At 48.3% G+C, this 21,145-nt stretch overlaps 1 protein-coding gene and 1 long non-coding RNA gene across 3 annotated transcripts in view; one reads left to right on the top strand and one right to left on the bottom strand.

Annotated features, from left to right (window-relative positions):
* The window catches only part of LOC138488564 (uncharacterized), a 178,572-nt gene that overhangs the window by 80,864 nt on the left and 76,563 nt on the right, over positions 1–21,145 (top strand). The gene's annotated exons all lie outside the window — the stretch shown is intronic.
* Positions 1–21,145, bottom strand: part of ANKAR (ankyrin and armadillo repeat containing) — a 1,891,262-nt gene that overhangs the window by 1,848,645 nt on the left and 21,472 nt on the right. The gene's annotated exons all lie outside the window — the stretch shown is intronic.

The following is a 21,145-nucleotide window of genomic DNA, read 5'->3' as shown; positions in this document are numbered from 1 at the left end:
AAGCAAGGTCGCAGGCCTGCTGATTCCTCGCGGCAACTGTGGTTTTCTTCCGTGGTAGGCCTTATCTTCATAAAAAAAAGGACTATAGGGTCAGGGGAAGAAAGAAGATACAGTCTCCGGAATCTGTTTCATCAGGTGATGAGGAAGAAGGGGATTTTGAAACTGATACCGACGACGTAGAAGGTGATAGCATTGACAGAAGCGGCCGAGTTGGGACCTGCAGGAGAGCCAGGATGCTGGCAAGTATCCCCAAGAAGCTGTGGAGCCGAGGCCAAGGCAGGCTGCAAGAGGACCACAGAGGTGGAAACCTCATTGGTCGGGTGTCAGCACCAGGAGCTGCGGGCACGGAAGAGATTCGCGAGCTGCAAGTTACCGGCAACGTCCACGGGAAGCAAGCAGACCTGTCGGCAACCCACAGAGAGAAGGTGAAATACTAGCGGGGTTCGCAATCCAAAGAAACCGTGTTGCCGGAGCAAAAACAGAGAAAGCAGCCACCTGGTGGAGACACAAGCAACCAGTGAGTGAAATGTAGCACTCCTGAATGAATTAAAGAGTATGTGCACAATGCAGTGAACCCAAAGCAAATGGTTTGCGAGGAATAATACGGACAAGATGAACTATGAGCAACAGAATAAAATATCCAAATCATTGAATACCAAATTAAATGAAAGCTTTTGACACAGCTATGAACAAATGATAAATGATAACTTTGTGTGAAGTACCAGCACATTATATTGAAAGCAAAGAATGAATTGTATGAAATGCAGTGAAAAGAAAGTATGGAATATTGCTGAAAAGTATGAAAGCAGTGTGGTGAAGGAACGAGAGCACCACAAAGTGAACTGTATGGGAAAAAACATTGTGGCAAAGCCAAGAGGCTGACCAGGAAAGGCCAAGTGAGGTGTGAACCAGCACACAGGCACAGATGCAGAAGAACCTGTGTGGGCTACAAAGTCTAGGGTTCCTGGTTGCATGACCGGTAATGGGTGGACTGTGTGGTCCGACAACTGCTCCTAGATCGGGGATACCCTATTTGTGAAAGCCAAATAGCTATACAGAGAGTAAAGTCAAGTGAATGAAAGAGATTGGAAGTGAAGCAGAAGAAACCAATCTGTATGAACTGTCAAGAAAGCAGACGAAGTGTAAAGTTGACTTGGAACTGGTTTTGAATACTGGGAGATTGAGACTAAGTACAAGTTGGCAAGCTGTAGTCTTGGAGAAGGGAAACCTGAGGCTTTATGAACTTTGTTGTCATCTTGGGGAAGGAAAGCCTGAGACCTTTCATGTTTGTTGAGGCCTTAAGAGGAGAGAATACTGAGGCCAAGAACAAAGAGACCTTTTTGGAATGGTTTTGTCTTCTCGGGGAAGGAAGCCTAGAGACTTTGTGAGACCGTCTTGAACTTGGGGAAGGAGAGCTGGAAAGTAAGCCAAGAGCTGGAAGAAGCTCTGAACTTTGTGTGGAGCACTATTTCTTTTGTTGTTGACATCCCTACACATTGTTTAGCTTTAGTTCTGAGGGCAAGTATAGGTTTTGGACACAGACAGGCTTTTAAGTTGAACTTCCGAACTAAGACTTTCCTTGCTTTCTTTAGGTAGGGACATCCCACCTTAGCATAAGGCAAGTTAGGCCTTCAACCATCCTGGCATTTAAGTTAATAAAACACTTTTGTTTGAACTTTGAATCTGTTGTCTGTGTCTTGCTTCATGATGCCTTTCACAACGCACAGAGTCCCCTCACCGTGAGGTGTGGCAGTAAGTTGAGAGTGTCTGCCAAGCGAGGCAGACATGACAGAGGCTGAACCCACAGAATGCTGAAATCCCTGCCGGAAGAGAAACTGCGAATGCCAGGTCAAGACCATCAGTGAGGAGCCTAAGCCACATGATGACAGGTGAGCCATGGAATAGGTGTTGCAGAGCCGCAGGAAGACCGCAGGAGAGAGGTACAATCTTCACTTGAAACAGAGAACTCAGACATCTGCGCTGAACTCCCCCATTCTCCCGATGAGCACCGCAGCAAAACGAAAGGTATGTGGCTGCTTCGTGGAACCAGGGAGTTAAGGCCCAATCATACCACATGGTGGGGCAAGAGACGCAAGAGCCCAAGGCTAACTGCATGAAACCATACCACAAGGTAGGGTGTGATAAACCATACCACAAGGCGGGGTGTGAGAAGCCGTACCCCAGGGCGGGGTGAGAGCAAGCATACCCCAAGACGGATGAGAGAAGCAAGAGAATGAGGTGGGCTGTGAGAAACTATACCCTATGGTGGTGTAATGCCTGTGCGAAATGTGAGCTAAAAGAACATGGCGTCGGTGCGCAGCCATTTTGGACACTCAGCTCCCATCACCGTGATGGAGGAAGGCCTCGTAAAATAAACAAGCATTTCAGTATCGAAAGCAGAGCAAGGTCACATAACTACATAAATATTGTTGTCGAGTGGACTTGCTGTGGAGAATAGTTATTGTATTGTCCACTGAAGGACGAATACGGGGAGGGAGTCAGAGCATTCTCCTGACTGTTTTTTTCCACTCTCTGCCCCTTCCACTTGTGATCTGCTCTTTGGCTGAGGATAGACACAACTGAGAAGAGCGGGGACAGGCCCCCATAGAGAGAAGAGGGCATTCTGTGGCAAAGCTAGTTAGAACTTGGATCCTCAGGTGATGCAGTCTCGCTGACAGGGAGGACGCTCCGCCTCAGACCCCGTTAGCACGAGTGATCTCTTCGCCTACCTGCTCTGGGACTAAGCAATGTCGTAGTGGCTAAGATGAAAGTGTCTTCTGCGTCTTTGCTAACGGTGAAACAATTTATATCTATATTTCTATCTACCTGAATGTATGTTTGTTGATGTACGCTAAGTTCATATATGCATATATTGTGTCAATAAAGGGCCGGTAATAAGCCATCTTCATTTTCATTATAACGATTAGTCCGAGTGTGATTTGTTGCCTGTCTGAGTCCAATAACTTGTTTTGCCAGAGGCAGGGGAAACGTAAGCATAAGTGTTCTCCTCGCATGGCCAAGTAAAAGCAAAACAGGTGGGGTGACAGAAGCAAGACCACAGGGGAGTACGCGAAACCATACTCCTAGGCAGGGTGAAGGAAACCATAACCCAGGGCGAGGTGAGAGCAATCATAACCCAAGGCAGGGTGAGAGAAGCAAGAGCCCAAATCGGTTTGCGAGAAACAGTACCCCATGGAAGGATGAACAAAACCATACCCCACGGTGGGGTGAGACATGCAATACCCCAAGGCGGGGTGAGGAGAACCAAAACCCAAGGCAGCGTGAAAACCAGGAGCTGCTTCGATGGCAAGAAAGTACAAACCTTTCTTGGTAAAGAATGCCAGGGATATCCTCATTACAGGGAGGAGAGGACACGGACCAGATGGTTTCCAGAAGGGAGAAAAGATAAACAGAGACACTTTTGTGGACTTGTTGGAATTGTGTAGAGCACAAACGGACTGAAAAGACATTCAGCCATAGACTGTGTGACAGGGGCATGGAGCCATATTGAGAAAACAATACCTAGGTGGGTGTCAGAAACCAGCTACCATTGCAAGGGCCAAGGGCCCAAGTGTATCTTAGGTTGGATTTGTTTTTGTTTTGCTAATAGTGCTAGGGGCACAGATTAGACTAGTATAGGTGCGCTTTACAAATATACAGGTTATGTTATGTTATCTTAGGGGCAGAGGAATTTCTTGATTTTGGACAGACATCCTGATGAGCATATTTTTTCTTTATAGAGTAGAATCCTAGACATAGGAACAGCTCAAGTTTTGTGTAAAAATAAAAGTAAGTTACTCATAATGCCACATTGTCTGTCTCCTGTTTCTGACGTACCACAGTATCCCTCAGGTAGTTAACTCCCTTGAGGAGGAAGGGGACTTGGAAGAAAGGGTGGAAGTGTGTGACAGGGTCAGGAGGAGATGGTGACCTCTTCTCAGCCTGGATTGGGTGGCCTATTAGGGTTTTCACCAGAGCCAGTTTTGCGCAAGTGGTAGGGTGTGGCAGTTAGGAGGACCGCAGTCCCTGACCTGCACGTTTGAAATGTGCACCACCTTATCTTGCTCCATATCTGAATTGCACCATTCTAATCAGTCTTTTTCTGTTTGACCTGTAGGACTACCTTCCCCAGAAGGCATGGTGATGGAAGAAAGAATGAGCAGCCCAAATGGAGACAGCAAGAAATAATGAAACAGAGTATTCCTCACAGCAAATTAGCAATTCCAGCGCTCTACATGATACAGAGCTACAGTTTATCTTCACCTTGGCCTCTGAGTGGTTCACTCAGCGAAGCAGGGCTCCCAGTGCTCAACACACCACAGACATTCTTTTTTTGTATTTGTGTTTGGTTTTATGAAACATTTCACATTAAACATTTCATTACATATTTAACAAGATATAAATAATTTAATTTACAAAATACAATACCTTAAAATATCTAGTATTAAATACAACAATTCATTTATGACAACCACCAATACCAAAGCAGAATATCGTCACATCATATAAGAAAGCAACAAAACCCAAATATCGCCTAAGGCTGAATCTATTATTGGCTTCTGAGAGAGTATAGCATTTTCCTTTAATAGGACCATATTTATATTCACGTGCATCTTACTTAAGTTTAGTAGGAATGATGTGTGATTCGACATTAAAATTAGATTGCATAAAAAATGTATGATTCAGAATAAAATCATCATCACCTCACCAATGGTAGTGAAGTGCTTTTTAGTCAGTTCTCTCATTCCCTCACAATACAGGAATAAATGTTTGATTTATTCCAATTCCTTAATCCCACAGAAACTGTGCAACCTTATATCTTTCGCAAGCTTAAAATGAGGACCGACAATAGTGAGAGCTGGAATGAAATTTAGATGGAGTCGTATTAAACTAGACCTTAAATAAGCAGATGGAAATGTACTCATAAATACAGGTATGGCTCCTCTAGACCTATGAATAAATGCAAAATCACTGCTCATGGAATAAGATTCGGATTCTTGCTTATTCATAGCACAATCAAAAGGTAACAAAATTCTTTTAAAGGAGTAGCCAATAGTTTTACTTCGCAGGACCCGATTAATTGAAGATAAGATATCCCTTCCGAGACAAAGAATTCTACTTCTGGGACAGAGCTATCTATATATGGCTCATATAGGTCCACAAATGAAGGGTTCTTTATTGGATCCATGATTTTGCTTAGTACCTGAAGTATTTCCCACAAAACAAATTCTTTTAGAGAAGAAAGTCCCAGGAGCTGTCTCACGAGGGAAATGGGTATGGAGCTAGGGATACCCACAACTACTTTCCAAATATTACCCTCACATTTTATTAGGTCCTCCCATACTTGATAAGTTCCAAACCATAACAAATGGTTGGGACCACAGTCATCTTATAAAAATCGATAAGCGGTAAATAAGAGAATCTGCAGTAAGTTTTATCTATCACTTTCATTTGTGCTCTTGAAGATTTTAAGGAATTGACCAATCTTTCGCAAAGGATTTTTACATTCTTCTTTTCATTCACAGAAAATCCCAAATATTAAAGCATTGAGAGACGCTCAACAGAGATCCCTCCTAATCGCCACACAAAATCTGCAAAATTCATTTTATTTGCAAATATGATATTTGTTTTGTTTATATTTATTTTCAAGATTATTAGAGGCATATTTTTGGAAAGCCTCTAGTTTTCACTGAAGCCCTATTTGGGTTTGGTCTCTTATTGCTGACTTGACTGGAGTTGTCATTTTTTTCTCCAAACTCAATCTGAAGGCAGCACGCCACAAGGCTGAAAGTGATGAAAAAGTCCAGTTTTATTTTTATTTTTCCCTCTTTCCACTTACCTCATTAAAATGGACAAATCCTTATAATATCTAATCCTACTGTATCACAAGCAAGTCACATTGGTTCTACACAAATTGAAAATTAACTTAATGATGCCCAAAGTTAATTACAAGCCTCTTTTCCTTTGCAGTTGGTGAGCAGGTGCAAGTGGATCTGGGCCACCTGACCTAAGCCCCGCTCACCTATCAATCACTTAAACTGTTGCTGCCTTCCTGGTTTGCCGCTCTTTTTCCATATTTAAGCAGCCCTCCAGCCTCTTTTCCTTTGCAGTTGGTGAGCAGGTACAAGTGGATCTAGGTCACCTGGCCTAAGCACCACCCATCTTCTTAGGCCTGCCTCTTCCTTTCTGCTCTTAACTCTTAGATGAAGGGCGTCTTTTGCCCGGGCGTCCGATGCAAAGGGCAGACAAAGAAAAAGGCAATTCCTATTTGGACCTGTTCGGACCAGGAGGACCCAGGGCCCAAACCCCTGCTCAGACAGCAGGTAAGCATGCACCAACATATATTTTCTCCCTCTGTCTCCACAGGCCATCCTCACCATCATCAGGCAACACCAACTTCTCCAGTGTTGGGATGAGGACAGGTGCTCCGTGGCGCAGTAAGTTGTGCATTTGTAAAGGTTGTATTCCTGATGCCGCAGTGCGTGTGTGCCCGCTCCCCCCTCCCTTTGTCCCAGTTGCTTCCTTGTTTGTTGGCCCTCCCCTGTCCCTCCTACTGCGCTCCCATTGGTTGTCCAGCCCTTTAAATCGGCCGTGGCACCCCCCTCGGCCAAGGACCAGAGGCTAAAGACAGCTCCAGTGGTGTCTGCCGGTGTCTGCCGTGGTAGCACGTAGTCTGCAGCCGTCGACCTGCTGCAACTGATCAGGTAAGTCGAATCTGGGTGTGTTGTATTGTGCTGTGCTCAAATACTTACCCTTTTTTCCCCTTCTAGGAAAGTCAAATCTGGGTGTGTTGTATTGTGCTGTGCTTAAAAAACGTGCCTTTTTCCCCCCTTCTTGGAAAGTCGAATCTGGTTGTTTTCACACCCTCTGTGTCAAAGCCCTCGCCGGACAAAGCAACAGTGTTGAGCGATGCAGCTGTTTGGCACAATGGGGTAGCGGTGCAGACTGTGAGCGCGAATGACCTCACCCTCCTGTCTGCGGCCGCAAGGTAAGAAAGTTTAGGGAGTGTTAGCTCCGCTTCACTCCACACAGCCCCTCTGACCTTGCACACCTTCCCGCTCTTGCATACGTGTTGTTCCCCTGCAACCGATCCTCCCACCCTCACGCGCTTTTGTCTCCCATCTCCGTGTGCTCCCTTGTTTCCCTAGCTATGTGCGCTCCCTCGCATCGTAGGTCCCCTCATCCCGTTTGCGTGCATGCACTCACAGGCAACTGGGCTGCGTGCACTCCCTTGCTTCTCTAGCCACACATGCTCCCTCGTAGGTCCCTGCATCATGTTCCGTCCCCCCCCCCGTGTTTCTCTTCCTTCCTCTCACATCTCAGCCCTTCCCTCTTCGATCCATTGTGTACTATTCTGACAATGTCTCATGCGCCACTGTTTTTCTGGCATTACTTTGCATTGCCTGCATTCTTCTTCTGGTTCCTGTTGTGTTCTGTGCCTTGTTGACTGTATTGATTTTGTGTTTGCTCTCTACGGTTCTTGATATTGTGTTGCCATCCATGGTTTGTGGCATCACATTGCAATTCTATGTCAATACCCGGAGGCTCGGATTATGCTTGACTCAACTTTACTTCTCAAGCAGCTTATACCAACAATAACAGTAATATACAAAATGTGAACAAACTACAATCTCCATCAGTTTTGAGTTTTTGGTAGCCCTTAATGTTATTGGTCCTTTCCAACATGTGACTTTAATAAACCAATAGTTTGAGTCCATCCCTAATAACTCCTGTCCACTATCTTATGAACTCCTCTTTCTTTGCTGCTCGGGCAGCCAGTTAAGTTCATTTCTGAAATGTTCCTACTGTATTGATGTTTGAAGTATATTTCAATTATTGATTACATGTTTAGGGAGTACGAGCACAAATAGACATGTGCGCAGCGTTAATCAGATGAGGCGCAGCATATCCACGAGTTAAGGAAGGACTTTGTTTATACATTGCGCGGTCCGCAACGGGACGAAGTATTCCGGCAGCGCAATAGGACTATTCAAAGAAAGGGAGCACTATGGTCACAGAAGTGATCTGATCGGGATGGGGTTTATATTAGTTCTGGCGTTCAACGATCACGATTCAGTGACCGTTATAGTGGAGAAGTGAGGCAACAGCACAGAGAACTCAATTGTTAATAGAATTTAAAAGGCTCAATACGATCACTGTGTCAGCATTAATTACACTGCGTGAAGCACAGGATATTTGAGAGCAGCTGACTATCAACAAAGCTCGATAACAGGACAGCACCACCTGGTGGTCATTAAGAATAGTTTCTCTATATAGAGAAAGTACAAGCATTAATGGAAGCATTTAGTGGAGCGAATGGACAAGGGAATGAAAAAGGGGGAGGAAAGAAAGCCTGCAAGGCCAGGAACACCAAGACCCCACCGGCTTGCCACTGCAAGGAAAGGGCAAGAGAAAAGCAATGAGACCAAAAAATAAAGAGCGCAGATGGCGTGATGCAGCGTCTGATAGCTCAGATGAATATGAAGAGGAGGATTGGGGGAGCCAATCATCAGATGAAGAAGTAGAGATAATATACTCTGATGATGAGGAGAGTAATAGAGCTTCTAACAAAAAGAAATGAGATGCCTTAATCCATCCACGTTCCTCGGAGTGGGAACTGCCTGCGTAAATAGCAGCGTATATTAAAAAACGTCTAAGGACACCCACCATTGGCAAAATAAGCCAGAAATAAGCTAAGGGTGGAATGCCCGAGACCTCACCTGCCAGACGGAGTAGCAGAAACCGCTGACATTGATGACCGCACGGTCACATTCATGGGGAGATACGTTAAGGACATCAAAAAAGGTTTGGACAGGTCCTGGTGTTCATGCCAAGACAAGATGTTGGACATTATAGGGCCGCGGCCGTTCACAACAATCATGGAGATGCAGAGGAGGCAAAGGAGAAAAAAGAAACCATAGGTCCAGCTATTCTATGGATGGGCCCAGAGAGCGATATGCTTACTGGGCAATGCAAACAGTGCGAACATAGCAGAGAGAAGGTCAACGATCTTGTTTAAAATTGACCCGAAACTCAGCGAGCTGGCCACATCAGAGGCAGCCGCCACCGCCTAAGGGAAACTGTTTGGTGGGTTCTATGTTCATTCTTCAACATTATATTTTTTCTGGCACTTTTTGCCCAAACAAATAATTTAATTTTTACTTTTTATTTGGGGGGTCCCTTCTTATCGCTCCTCCCCTATTATTTATCCCTATACACCACCCCACCCTACCCCTTATATGTCCCTCAACCCCCCATATATCTTGATGTTTTTTTGGCAAAAAGTGCAGCGGAAAAAGAAACTGGGGATGAATGTATGTCGTACTGTTTGGCGACGCTTTCATAAAATAATTATTGAGATTTGCGAACTCCTATGTGGCAATCGATGAAGCCTAGGCATCCCTGAAAAGGGTATTTGGCAAACAGGTTTTCAGCTGGGCTGGAAGATGCAGAGGCTGCTCTACCAGCCACTATTCATACAACAGGTTCCACAATGATAGATATAAATGGAAACCAGATGAGAGGAAACCCAACCCGTTCTTTCCATCAAGAGGAAGAAGAAGGGGGGAGAGGTTCGAGACATACAGAAAGCCATCATCAAACTTCCACAGGTGAGACTTAAGAAAAGCGCCAGATACACAGACTACCACAGTAGGGGGGAGAGTGGCACAATGTTTAGATAAATGGCGACTGATTTCATCAGACGTGTTGGTTTTAGACACAGTTCAAGGCTTTCATATAGATTGGCAAGACAGAACAACTCAACGGAGATGGCCAAACGCTCTAATAATGAGCATGACAGACGAGGAATGATTAAACACAGAGATAAGAGAGCGAGCTCGCAAAGCAGCCATATTTCAATCTGCAGATACAGAAGGGAGTTTCATAGGAAACATGTTCTTGGTGAAAGGACGGTACAAAATAAGACAGATTATAAATTTAAGAGAACTAAACCGTTTTGTAGTATACAGGCACTTCAAGATGGAGGGCATACAACTCTTTAGAGACATATTACAGCAAGGGGACTGGCTAGCCAGAATGGACCTCAAAGATGCATACCGGACTATACCCATTGCAGTAGAACAGCAAAGGTTTCTGAGATTCCGGTGGAAGGGTCAGATTAGCGAGTTTACATGCCTACCCTTCGGGCTAGCATCAGAAATCGTGGTGACTTTCCTCAGGGAACAAGGGATCAGGCTGATCATTTATCTGGACGATATAGGTTTAATGTGTCAAGACAGAATGCTGTCCAAGGATCAAGTGGACACTACCCTAGATCTCCTTCAGCAGCTGGGCTTTCTAATAAACTGTCATGTCACGCGGGAGACTGGGGTCTGCCGCTCCCATTTCCTCCTGGCGAGTCTACCCGCGCGTTCGCGTCTGGGGACTCGCCGGGAGGGGAGCAACGGATTACAGGGCCGGCGGCCTTCGGCGCATGCGCGGAGGTCCTCTCTCTCGGTTCCGCGCATGCGCCGTGGGGGCTTGCCTTCCAAGCCTCGTTCTGGGTTCGCCGGCGCCCGGAAACGGAACGGTTTGCGTTCCAGGCCTCTCGGGCGCCGGCGGCCCATAAAAGAGGCCGCGAGTCAAAGCGGGCCGCGTCTCAACGCGGTTCGCTTCGCTTTCCTCGTTGTTCCTGCCCAGCCTTACCTGTGGCCTGTCCTGGGCCTACCTGCCTCCAGCCTTACCTGTGGCCTGTCCTGGGCCTACCTGCCTCCAGCCTTACCTGTGGCCTGTCCCGGGCCTACCTGCCTCCAGCCTTACCTGTGGCCTGTCCTGGGCCTACCTGCCTCCAGCCTTACCTGTGGCCTGTCTTGGGCCTACCTGCCTCCAGCCTTACCTGTGGCCTGTCCTGGGCCTACCTGCCTCCAGCTTTACCTGTGGCCTGTCCTGGGCTTACCTGCTTGCCTCCAGCCTTACCTGTGGCCTGTCCTGGGCCTGCCTGCCTCCAGCCTTACCTGTGGCCTGTCCTGGGCCTGCCTGCCTCCAGTCCTTACCTGTGGCCTGCCCTGGGCCAGCCTGACTCCAGTTCTCATCCGGGTCCTGTCCTGGGCCTGCCTGCCTTCAATCCTCACCTGGGTTCGGCCCTGGGCCAGCCAGCCTCCAGCTACTACCTAGGTTTTGCCCTGGGTCAGTCTTCCCTCAGCCCATTCCGGAGTTCTGTCCTGAGTCATCATTGTGTAGAGGGGACTTATCCCACACTAGCCTGCATTCCCCCTGTTCCATCTTGGGCACGTTCCTACAGTTCTCTAATTGGCCAGACAACTAGTTCCAACTGTCCTCACTCTTTCCTGTCTTGCCTGACTCCGAATCTCATCCTGTGTACCATTGGAACTATCTGCACCAGCCAAGCTCCTTTGCCTACTACGAATACCTTTCTGCTACACTGGTCTATCTATCAACTGTCGCTGCACTGAGGTTCTTGGAAGATTCATGGTCTGGACAACAAGCTCTACCTGGACTATGGTTCCCTCCATCTGAGCCTACATCCTCTTGTCACGCTTACCTGGGAGAGTGCCTTTGTGACATTGGGGGTTGGTCCATCCTTCACCCAGTTCCTCATTTGGGTGGTGGAGAGGCTGATTCCTCGTGCCGCTATCTCATCAGTTCCTGGACTCCAGACTGGCGACCTCTGCGAGACCAACCACCAAGACTACAGGTACGCGGTCCTCTCGGGCCAATCAGCTTGACAGATTGAGACGCCTTCCTCCTGATTCAGAGATGGATGAATCGCAGGACATGAGGAACGAGTTACTAGCGCTCAGGGCCGAGATGACCGCCCTGCGTCAGGAGAATCAAACATTACGACAAATGATAACGCAAGGAGCACCTAGTACCTCTCAAGGAGAGGGATCATTGGCTCATACAACACCCATCAAATTCGACGGAGACCCTAGACGGGTGGCGGAGTTTTGTAACCACTGCAGAATACACTTTCTCTTCAGGTCTACCTACTTCAACACTGATAGGGCCAAGATTGGTTACATCTTGGGGAACCTAACTGGGAACGCATTAGCTTGGGCAACTCCGTTTGTGGTTACGAACAGTCCTATTTTGAATGACTTTGCTGCCTTTGAAAAGGCCTTTCTTGAGGTATTTCAGACGCCGAACCTGGCCTCCGTTGCACAGAATCAATTGATGGACTACAAACAGGGAAGCAATGACGTCATCACCTACATCAGCCGTTTCCGACTTTTGGCTACTGACTCCCAGTGGCCCGAAATTACACAGAAGACACTGTTTCGTCGAGGCCTGAGAGAGGAGTACAAGGATGAGTTACTTCACATCCCTGAACCAGAGAGCCTTCAACTCTTGATCGATCAAGTACTCCGTATCGACCAAAGGCTAGCCGAACGAAAGGCTGAGAGACGTCGGCTTGACAGAAGCGGTCCCCGGACAACCAACACACCTGCTGGTTCGTTTGGGTCGACCGAGTCCGGACCTGAGCCCATGCAAGTAGGAGCCATGAGGGGACCTTTGACGGAAGAAGAGAAGAAACGAAGGAGGTCTTTGCGTTTGTGTCTTTACTGTGTAGCAGCTGGACATTATTTGGGTACGTGTCCTTTGCGTCCGCAGAAGAAGAAGAAGTCGGGAAACTAGGAGACCTGTCGTATACAGGAAGGGCAACGACAGGTCCCATTCCTTCCTCAGACCCTTCTGTTATTTGTTCTATACGTCTGCCCATGCAACCAGCGGTACTACAGACCCTGAAGGTCCGAATTAAACTACCAGACAAGAACCTGGAAGTATCCGGTCTACTGGACTGTGGGGCTTCTGGCAATTACATCGACGAAACGTTCGTCACCAGACATAAGATACCACTCGTTTCCAGGCACACGCCTCTGTCGGTGGAGCTTATTGATGGTACTCCCTTGTCTTCTGGACCCGTTAATCAGTTCACAGTTGGACTGGCCCTTCTGATTGCTGATCATTACGAGGAACTAGCCTTTGATGTTATCAAGTCACCGAACTACAAGATGGTTTTGGGATTACCTTGGTTGCAACACCACAATCCTTTGATAGACTGGAGAACCCAGACCTTGACCTTTTCATCCGAACGGTGTGCTCAAGAATGCAAGCTACCGGTTCCCACCAGGACCGTCTCGACTTCACTAATAACGGACAGCAATGGGGTTCATCTATGTTCCACGTCTCTGGTCCCACAGGAATATTCCGAATTCAAACAAGTGTTTTCTGAACCTGGCAACATACCCCTTCCTCCACACCGTTCTTTTGATTGCTCCATTGACCTGCTACCGGACCACGTTATTCCCCATGGGAAACTATATGCTTTGACACGTGACGAGAAGCTAGTTCTTCAGGAGTATTTGTCGGAGAGTCTAGAAAAGGGGTACATTGTGCCATCGAAATCGCCTGCAGGATTTCCCCTGTTTTTTGTAAAGAAAAAAGAAGGTACATTGAGACCCTGTGTCGACTACCGGCAGTTGAATGACATAACAGCCAAGGACCGGTATCCTTTACCCTTAATTCGCAGTATCCTTGAAACCCTGCATACTGCGCGAATCTTCTCCAAATTGGACCTCCGCGGAGCTTATCATTTGGTGCGCATCAGGAGTGGGGACGAGTGGAAGACAGCTTTCAAGACATCTTTTGGGCATTTTGAATACAGGGTTATGCCTTTCGGCCTATGTAATGCTCCCGCTGTTTTTCAACGATTCATGGACTACATCTTTGGTGACCTGTTAGGATTATCCGTTTGGGTTTATCTGGACGACATATTGATATTCTCTAAATCCTTAGACGAGCATGTGGAACATGTTCGTGAGGTCCTTCATCGGCTGTCCGTCAATAACCTGTTCGCCAAAGCGGAGAAATGTAGCTTTCACCAACCCAGCATTGAATTCTTGGGATTTGTTATCAATCAAGAAGGCATTGGGATGGATCCCAAGAAGGTGCGAGCCATACAAGAATGGAGACATCCACACGATATCAAGGCTCTCCAACGCTTCCTGGGATTCGCAAACTTTTACAGGCGCTTTATCCCACAGTTCTCACAGATCTCGGCGCCCCTCACCAGGCTAACCAGCAGCAAGATCACGTTCGAATGGGATCTCGTGGCTTCCCGGGCTTTCGACGTATTGAAGTCGGCCTTTATGGCTGCCCCGATCCTGCGCCATCCCCAGGAAGAGTTGCCCTACATAGTGGAGGCCGATGCTTCCAGCTTTGCTGTAGGGGCAGTCCTTCTTCAGAAAGATCCTATCACGTTGGTAGAACATCCAGTAGCCTATTATTCTCGCAAGTTGAGTCCCAGCGAACGAAACTACGCGGTGATTGAAAGGGAACTGTTAGCCATCAAGACCGCATTCGAGGAATGGAGACATTTTCTCCTCGGAGCACGCTTTTCTGTGGAGGTGCGGACAGACCATCGCAATCTGCAATATCTTCGCTCTCTGCAATGTCGGACTCCTCGTCAAGCCCGGTGGGCCTTCTTCTTCTCTCCGTTTGAGTTCCATGTTACTTATATCCCGGGAACCTCCAATACGAAAGCGGATGCGCTTTCCAGGTCCCTGGAAAACGTAGATGGGACGCCCTGTCCAGAACAGCCACTGATTTCTCCTCGCCATTTTCTGCTGGCCTTGTCCTCTCACCTTAAGTCCATCGCGGAAGCCACTCGGTCGGATCCAGAAAGAACGTCCCTTCTTAGTCGGCAACTAGTATCAGAACGAGACGGACTGTTGTTTTTTCAAAGAAGACTCTACATACCCAGAGGAGCCATTAGAAGGGGCATTCTACACGGATTCCATGATTCACCCATAGGAGGACATCGCGGGGTCAGAGCCACTCGAGAATTGATATCCCGACAGTTCTGGTGGCCTGGTTGGGCGACCGAGGTCCAGAAATACATTGACAGCTGTCCAATATGTGCCCAGTGCAAGGTTCCCAGAAGACGACCATTGGGTTTGTTAATGCCCACCGAAGTGGCTCCCTATCCATGGCATACCATCGCCACCGATTTCATTGTGGATTTGCCTCCATCTGAAGGGTACACTTGTATAATGGTGGTTGTGGACAGCTTCACCAAACTGGCCCATTTCATCCCATTCCGGAAAATCCCTACAGCTACTCAAATGGCTTCAGCGTTTCTGCACGACATCTACCGGTTGCACGGCCTACCGGAGAAAATCATATCGGATAGAGGTACCCAGTTCCTTTCATCATTTTGGAGACAGGTGTGTGGTCATCTGGGAATACATAGAGCTCTAAGCTCAGGCTATCACCCACAGACAAATGGGCTAACCGAAAGGACCAATCAGACTTTGGAGGGGTACCTCCGCTGTTTTGCCAATGCCACACAGTCTAATTGGAAAGGTGGGCTAGATCTGGCCGAAGTATCCTACAACAACACTGTTCATGCCTCCATTGGAGTCAGCCCATTCTTCTGTTCCACTGGTCTACATCCTCGGTTAATGCCTTTTCAACCAGTTCCATCTAGTACTGTTCCCTCTGCTGATGGTCTGGTCTTACACATCCGGGAACAGCAAGAACTTGCACACAAGATCTTAAGTGAAGCCAAGGATCGGATGAAGAGACAGGCAGACAGGAAGAGGAGTGCAGAACCTAATTTCCAGGAGGGCGACAAGGTGTGGTTGTCCTCAAAGAACCTGCCTCTCCGCAATCTGCCCGTCAAACTGGCCCCTCGATATTTGGGACCCTTTGTTATCACCAAACGGTTGTCCTCTGTAGCCTTCCGTCTTCACCTACCCTCTTCCTGGCGTGTACATCCCGTTTTTCACGTGTCCCTGTTAAAACCCTATGTGGTCGATGATTATGGCCGCACCTCTCCTCGTCCGGCCTCTGTTTTGGTACAGGGGGTCCCTGAGTTTGAGGTACACGAGATCTGTGATGCCCGGTACCGTAGAGGGGTGCTCCACTATTTGGTTGACTGGAAGGGGTACCCGGCCTGTGATCGTACCTGGGAACCGCGCCAGCACGTGCATGCTCCCCGGCTGATACGTGAGTTCTACGTACGGTTTCCCTGGAAGCCTGGGGCCCCGGGTCTTCCTGGGAGGGGGCATAGTGTCATGTCACGCGGGAGACTGGGGTCTGCCGCTCCCATTTCCTCCTGGCGAGTCTACCCGCGCGTTCGCGTCTGGGGACTCGCCGGGAGGGGAGCAACGGATTACAGGGCCGGCGGCCTTCGGCGCATGCGCGGAGGTCCTCTCTCTCGGTTCCGCGCATGCGCCGTGGGGGCTTGCCTTCCAAGCCTCGTTCTGGGTTCGCCGGCGCCCGGAAACGGAACGGTTTGCGTTCCAGGCCTCTCGGGCGCCGGCGGCCCATAAAAGAGGCCGCGAGTCAAAGCGGGCCGCGTCTCAACGCGGTTCGCTTCGCTTTCCTCGTTGTTCCTGCCCAGCCTTACCTGTGGCCTGTCCTGGGCCTACCTGCCTCCAGCCTTACCTGTGGCCTGTCCTGGGCCTACCTGCCTCCAGCCTTACCTGTGGCCTGTCCCGGGCCTACCTGCCTCCAGCCTTACCTGTGGCCTGTCCTGGGCCTACCTGCCTCCAGCCTTACCTGTGGCCTGTCTTGGGCCTACCTGCCTCCAGCCTTACCTGTGGCCTGTCCTGGGCCTACCTGCCTCCAGCTTTACCTGTGGCCTGTCCTGGGCTTACCTGCTTGCCTCCAGCCTTACCTGTGGCCTGTCCTGGGCCTGCCTGCCTCCAGCCTTACCTGTGGCCTGTCCTGGGCCTGCCTGCCTCCAGTCCTTACCTGTGGCCTGCCCTGGGCCAGCCTGACTCCAGTTCTCATCCGGGTCCTGTCCTGGGCCTGCCTGCCTTCAATCCTCACCTGGGTTCGGCCCTGGGCCAGCCAGCCTCCAGCTACTACCTAGGTTTTGCCCTGGGTCAGTCTTCCCTCAGCCCATTCCGGAGTTCTGTCCTGAGTCATCATTGTGTAGAGGGGACTTATCCCACACTAGCCTGCATTCCCCCTGTTCCATCTTGGGCACGTTCCTACAGTTCTCTAATTGGCCAGACAACTAGTTCCAACTGTCCTCACTCTTTCCTGTCTTGCCTGACTCCGAATCTCATCCTGTGTACCATTGGAACTATCTGCACCAGCCAAGCTCCTTTGCCTACTACGAATACCTTTCTGCTACACTGGTCTATCTATCAACTGTCGCTGCACTGAGGTTCTTGGAAGATTCATGGTCTGGACAACAAGCTCTACCTGGACTATGGTTCCCTCCATCTGAGCCTACATCCTCTTGTCACGCTTACCTGGGAGAGTGCCTTTGTGACATTGGGGGTTGGTCCATCCTTCACCCAGTTCCTCATTTGGGTGGTGGAGAGGCTGATTCCTCGTGCCGCTATCTCATCAGTTCCTGGACTCCAGACTGGCGACCTCTGCGAGACCAACCACCAAGACTACAGGTACGCGGTCCTCTCGGGCCAATCAGCTTGACATAAACTGGGAAAAATCTATTTTACAGCCAGAGCAAAGTATGGAGTTCCTGGGTTTCAGGATAGATACAGTTCAAGGGACGTTGAGTCTCCCCTTGGTCAAACTGCAGAACAAAATCAGGGCTTATCAACTTGACCCTCTCCGTGCCAACTCATCTCAACCCCCCTCATCCAACCAGCAGACCACTGATACAACCCCTTTCTCATTCAGAGACGTTCCGAGACGGACGTTACTGCCATAATGAAGAACATCAAACCATCCACGTGCAAAGGGGACATCTGCCCAGCATCCCTATTCAAGGAATGCGCAGACTTGCTCACACCATTCCTCACGGCATTCATCAATGCCTCTTTTGCTTCAGGATTGGTTCTGTCCGCTTCTAAAAGAAACCTCACTCGACCCATCCAATCCCAACAACTACAGACCCATCACCGCCGTACCCTTCTGCTCAAGATTCTGGACAAAGCAGCATACCTGCAAGTCCAGGAATTCCTAGAATCAAAAAACATCCTAGGCACCCGCCAATCCTGCTTCCTGCCAGGTCATGGCACCGAGATGGCCCTACTGGACCTCAAAAATCAAATTGATGATATTAGCGATTTTGGCAAACCTGCCCTTCTACTACTAGATCTATTGGCAGCATTTGACCTTGTGGATCACAATCTACTATGTCAACTTCTCTCTTCCTCAGCCTTCTTCTCTCTGAACGCAATCAGCTGGATTTCCTCCTTCCTCAAAGGTAGAATCATGCATGTCTTCTCAGACATAGCAGCTGCCAATACAGACACTATACTCTTCGGAGTACCGCAAGACTCCTGCCTATCGCCACATTGTACAAAATCTTTACCAACTCCCTCTTCAATCTACTTGACTCGCTCGGCATCATGTACACCAATTATGCCGATGATACTCAAGTCCTTATTCCTCTCCGGCAACTATGAAAATGATTCCAACACCCTTAACTCCATCTACGCCACCATCCATACATGGATGGCAGAAAACTGGCTCTGCCTGAACTGAGTCAAGAAGGAACGTCTACTGCTAGCCCCCACTGACTCACGCATCATCCTGGACACTACATACCAAGCTTTCAACATTGATAACATCAGCATCCCAGTCTCCCAGTCAGTCAAAACTCTCGGAGTCTACTTAGACACAAACCTTACTATGTCCAAACAAGTAAGTGCAATAGCGAATTCTGAAGCCTACTACTCTAAACTCATCAATGCCACCAGACCGTTTCTTTCCACCACCAACTCTCTATCAATTGCGTGAGCCATGATAGGCTCGAGGCTAGGCTATTGTAATGTACTCTATGCAGGAACCTCAGCAAAAAACCTGGACAAATTACAAACCATTCAGAATAACGCCCTCCGCTCAGCACTGGGCATCTCCAAAAGGGAACATATTTTGGCAGCCAGACAACAAGCACACTGGGTTCCAGTCTGCCAACGCATAATGTTCAAGACACTTGCCATCACGCATAGATGCATCCACCACACCGCACCCCCCTACCTTTCCCAAAGAGTCCACCTGCCTCCAGCTGCAAGACATACTAGAACCCCATATGCCAATCTACTGCCGGTTCCACAAATCAAACATGCAAGAGGCGGTGGCGCCAGCTTCCCTTTCATTGCCTCTAGACATTGGAACTCACTGCCCCACTCCATCAGAGGTGAGCCTTGACATTTTGCCTTCCGCAAGGCTGTCAAAACTAGACTGTTCGTCTAAAAGCTGATTCTGTAAGACCGCAGTTCTAGTGTATCCCTGCTGCTAGAAGGTTGTATGCGAGCCCGCACAGTTTAATTAGAGAACCTGCCAAGCTTACCTAAACCTATGAAGGGCGACTGTATTCAACTTATCTAACCTATGTATTGTGAATGTAATCAAGCAAATTACCGAAATATTGTCAATAATACATGTTTGCAGGCCAATGTAACCGATCGCTCACCTATCTGCTGCAACTAAGACAACTTCCTGTAAAAGCGCCTCAGGTGCCCCATGGCTGTGTGAGCGCTCTACAAATGCAAAGAAAGAAAGAAAGAAAGAAAGAAAGAAAGAAAGAAAGTAAATGACATCAAAAGAGAAATAAGGAACACGCTAGCAAAAGAGATGATATCGTTAAGGGAGATAGCAAGACTAGTAGGACGCCTGGCATCTTCAATTCAAGCAATCTTCCCAGGCCTGCTACACTACAGTGCCCTCCAAAGGTTAACGATTCAACACCTCAGGAGGGGCGTATCTTATGAACAAAAGATACCCTTCACGCAAGAGGCGAGGGAGGAGCTGGAATGGTGGTTAAATCACATGGATGCCTGGAATGGAAGGGCAATATTTGTCTCATCCCCGGACCTGGTGATAGAATCCGATGCCAGCAGGTGGAGATGGGGAGCCAGATGTAGCGATCTGTCGACAGGGGGCAGATGGTCAGGAGAGGAAGTAAACCTCAAAATAAACTGCCTGGAGCTCCTAGCGGGCTTGTTCGCACTGAAATGCTACACGCAAGAGAACACATTGTTGTGTCCTGCTCAAGATGGACAACCTGTCAGCAGTCCGTTTTATAAACTGACTGGGAGAAACAAAGTCAAGAATGCTAGCATTGTTAGCAAAAGAATTTTGGCATCTTTGCCTACAGAGAGAAGTGTCAGTGACGGCGGAATACCTCCCGCCAAAACGAGTTTGCTGACTGGAACTGCAGATTCTTCAGGGATGCCAATGATGGAAGCTGGATGAGAGAGTTTTACAGAAATTGATGATGAGATGGGGTCCATACAGGACATGCTTGTTTGCGTCAAGATTGAACAGGCAAATTGCTCTGTTCTTCAGTTGGAGACCGGACCCAGAAGCAGAAGTGATAGATGCATTCCTGCAACAGTAGGGACCGGACATAGAATATGCATTTCCCCCATTCGCAATGATAGCGAGGACACTGGCTCAGGTGAGGAGACAGCGATTATCCATGTTGCGGATTACGTCACATTGGAGAGGGCAAGCATGGTTCCCAGACCTTTTAGGGATGTCCCACGACAACTCGATAGCCCTACTGAGGTTTGAGCTAATAGTGCGTGACCCCTCACGGGGAGGTCACCAGTTGGTGAAGACAGGCAACCTCACTTACATCGTGTGGGCAATTTCATGGGATCCTGGTGTAGGCCAGGACTATCGGACAAGGCTGAACATATTACTGAAGAAGCCTGGGTAGGAGGGACCAGGAAAGCATACAGATCAACTTGGTCATCATGGCATAGTTGGTGCATGGAAAGGATTGTGCATTCCACTGGAACAGATGTGGTACACGTAGGAAAGTTCCTGGCACAATTAGCAGCACAAGGCAAAGTGTATAGTACAATAAACACAGCCCGCTCAGCAATTTCAGCGGGACACCCTAAGATAGAGGGACAGTCAGTGGGAAAACATCCTCTAATTTGCAGACTTCTGAAGGGTATTAGAATAATTAGACCTCCAAGGCAAAAATACGACCAGATATGGGGCGTAGATAAGGTGCTAAGGATGCTTACCTCCTGGCCAGACAATGATGAGCTAATGAGGAAGGCATTGTCAGCCAAGCTGACTATGCTTTTATGTCTACTGTCATGTAATAGGGTATAAGATATGAGAGCGTTAGAGATCAATAGGAAAACTTTATCACCTGAGGGGATAACATTCCAGATAGCGAAAAGAACAAAAACTTTGTTGAGGTCGGTTTCATATGAAGCATTCCCAGATTACC

This window comes from Ambystoma mexicanum, chromosome 9 (genome assembly GCF_040938575.1).
Source record: "Ambystoma mexicanum isolate Mex_15411 chromosome 9, UKY_AmexF1_1, whole genome shotgun sequence".
Taxonomy (NCBI): domain Eukaryota; kingdom Metazoa; phylum Chordata; class Amphibia; order Caudata; family Ambystomatidae; genus Ambystoma; species Ambystoma mexicanum.
The sequence above is the reverse complement of the archived record's forward strand: the minus strand, read 5'-3'. Positions and strand labels throughout refer to the sequence as shown.